This window comes from Arachis hypogaea, chromosome 20 (assembly GCF_003086295.3).
Source record: "Arachis hypogaea cultivar Tifrunner chromosome 20, arahy.Tifrunner.gnm2.J5K5, whole genome shotgun sequence".
Taxonomy (NCBI): domain Eukaryota; kingdom Viridiplantae; phylum Streptophyta; class Magnoliopsida; order Fabales; family Fabaceae; genus Arachis; species Arachis hypogaea.
In genome coordinates this window covers 85,887,905-85,891,188 of record NC_092055.1, presented here as the reverse complement: position 1 = coordinate 85,891,188, position 3,284 = coordinate 85,887,905, and the positions used below count along the sequence as shown (strand labels likewise).

Here is a 3,284-nt window from a genome sequence, read left to right as displayed (position 1 = left end):
AGCATGTTGAAGCCTGGCTAGCTGTAAAGCCATGTCTAAATTCTTTTGGACTGAAGTTTTGGCTTAAAATTGAATGAATTACACTCATATTTTGACTAAAGCTTGGCTGGCTAATAAGCCATGCCTGACCCTTTGATTGGAGCTTTAGACTAACATGGCAAGATTCCTGGAATTCATATTAAAAATTTTGGAATCCTTATTTTTCTTTTTCAAAGGATTTTCAAAAAAAATTAAAAGAAAATACAAAAAATCATAAAATCATAAAAATCAAAAATATTTTTATGTTTCTTATTTGAGTCTTGAGTCATGTTATAAGTTTGGTGTCAATTGCATGTGCATCTTGCATTTTTTTCGAAAATTCATGCATTCATAGTGTTCTTCATGATCTTCAAGTTGTTCTTGGTAAGTCTTCTTGTTTGATCTTTGCATTTGCATGTTTTGTGTCTTTTCTTGTTTTTCATATGCATTCCTGAATTCTTTATGTCTAAGCATTAAAGAATTCTAAGTTTGGTGTCTTGCATGTTTTCCTTGCATTAAAAATTTTTCAAAAATATGTTCTTGGTGTTCATCTTGACATTCAAAGTGTTCTTGGTATTCATCTTGACATTCATAGCATTCTTGCATGCATTCATTGTTTTAATCTAAAAATTTCATGCATTGCATCATTTTTCTTGTTTTTCTCTCTCATTATTAAAAATTCAAAAATAAAAAAATATATCTTTCCCTCTTTTATCTCATAATTTCGAAAATTAGATTTGACTTTTTCAAAAATTTTTAAAATCTAGTTGTTTTTATGAGTCAAATCAAATTTTCAACTTAAAAATCTTATCTTTTTCAAAATCTTTTTCAAAAATAAAATCTTTTTCATTTTTCTTAGTTATTTTCGAAAATTCTAAAAATATTTTTCAAAAATCTTTTTCTTATTTTTATACCAAATTTTCAAAAATAACAATAACAATTAATGTTTTGATTCAAAAATTTCAAGTTTGTTACTTGCTTGTTAAGAAAGATTCAAACTTTAAGTTCTAGAATCATATCTTGTGATTTCTTGTGAATCAAGTCATTAATTGTGATTTTAAAAATTCAAATCTTTTTCAAAAACTAATTTCTATCATATCTTTTCAAAAATATCTTCTTATCTTATCTTTTTTCAAAAATTTGATTTCAAAATATCTTCTCTAACTTCCCAACTCCATATCTTTTCAAAATTGATTTTTGTTTCAACTAACTAACTAACTTTTTGTTTGTTTCTTACCTTTTTCAAAACCACCTAACTAACTCTCTCTCTCTATTTTTGAAAATATCTTCCCCCTTTTTCAAAAATTTCTTTTTAATTAACTAATTATTTTATTTTTATTTTGAATTTTCGAAAAAACTACTAACCTTTTTCAAAAACTATTTTCAAAAATCACTAACTCTTTTTCAAAAATTATTTTTGAAATTTCCCCTCTCTCATCTTATTTTATTTATTTATTCATCTACTAACATCTCTCCCTCACTCCCCAAAAATCCGAACCCTCTCTCTCTCTGAGTTCAGATTTTCTTCTTCTTTTCTTCTACTCACACAAGGACCTCTATACTGTGGTATAAAGGTTCCCTATTATTATTATTATTATTTTTTCTGTGCCCTCTTCTTTGTCATATGAGCAGGAGCAAGGACAAGAATATTCTTGTTGAAGCAGATCCAGAACCTGAAAGGACTCTGAAAAGGAAACCAAGAGAAGCTAAAATACAACAATCCAGAGATAACCTTTCAGAAATTTTCGAACAAGAAGAGGAGATGGCAGCCGAAAATAATAATAATGCAAGGAGAATGCTTGGTGACTTTACTGCACCTAATTCCAATTTACATGGAAGAAGCATCTCCATTCCTGCCATTGGAGCAAACAACTTTGAGCTGAAACCTCAATTAGTTTCTCTGATGCAGCAGAACTGCAAGTTTCATGGACTTCCATCTGAAGATCCTTTTCAGTTCTTAACTGAATTCTTGTAGATATGTGATACTGTTAAGACTAATGGAGTAGATCCTGAAGTCTATAAGCTCATGCTTTTCCCTTTTGCTGTAAGAGACAGAGCTAGAGTATGGTTGGACTCTCAACCTAAAGATAGCCTGAACTCTTGGGATAAGCTGGTCAAGGCTTTCCTAGCCAAGTTCTTTCCTCCTCAAAAGCTGAGCAAGCTTAGAGTGGATATTCAAACCTTCAGACAAAAAGAAGGTGAATCCCTCTATGAAGCTTGGGAGAGATACAAAGGACTGACCAAAAAGTGTCCTTCTGACATGCTTTCAGAATGGACCATCCTGGATATATTCTATGATGGTCTGTCTAAGTTATCTAAGATGTCATTGGATACCTCTGCAGGTGGATCCATTCACCTAAAGAAAACGCCTGCAGAAGCTCAAGAACTCATTGACATGGTTGCAAATAACCAGTTCATGTACACTTCTGAAAGGAATCTTGTGAATAATGGGACGCCTATGAAGAAGGGAGTTCTTGAGATTGATACTCTGAATGCCATATTGGCTCAGAACAAAATATTGACTCAGCAAGTCAATATGATTTCTCAAAGTCTGAATGGAATGCAAGCTGCATCCAACAGTACTCAAGAGGCATCTTCTAAAGAAGAAGCTTATGATCCTGAGAACCCTACAATAGCAGAGGTAAATTACATGGGTGAACCTTATGGAAACACCTATAACTCATCATGGAGAAATCATCCAAATTTCTCATGGAAGGATCAAAAGCCTCAACAAGGCTTTAATAATGGTGGAAGAAACAAGTTTAGCAATAGCAAGCCTTTTCCATCATCCACTCAGCAACAGACAGAAAATTCTGAGCAGAATCCATCTAGCTTAGCAAATCTAGTCTCTGATCTATCCAAGGCCACTATAAGTTTCATGAATGAAACAAGGTCTTCCATTAGAAATTTGGAAGCACAAGTGGGCCAGCTGAGTAAAAGGATCACTGAAATCCCTCCTAGTACTCTCCCAAGCAATACAGAAGAGAATCCAAAAGGAGAGTGCAAGGCCATTGACATAAGCACCATGGCCGAACCCAAAGAAGGAGAGGAGGACGTGAATCCCAAGGAGGAAGACCTCCTGGGACGTCCAGTGACCAATAAGGAGCTTCCCTCTGAGGAACCACAGGACTCTGAGGCTCATCTAGAGACCATAGGAATTTCATTGAACCTCCTTATGCCATTCATGAGCTCTGATGAGTACTCCTCTTCTGAAGAGAATGAGGATGTTACTGAAGAGCAAACTGCCAAGTTTCTTGGTGCACTCA

At 33.8% G+C, this 3,284-nt stretch overlaps 1 non-coding gene across 1 annotated transcript; it reads right to left on the bottom strand.

Annotated features, from left to right (window-relative positions):
• Positions 1-2,176: 2,176 nt before the first annotated feature.
• Positions 2,177-2,284, bottom strand: LOC112788100 (small nucleolar RNA R71). The gene has a single exon (XR_003195479.1). It is a non-coding gene; the product is annotated as a small nucleolar RNA R71 (small nucleolar RNA).
• Between the last annotated feature and the right edge of the window lie 1,000 nt (positions 2,285-3,284).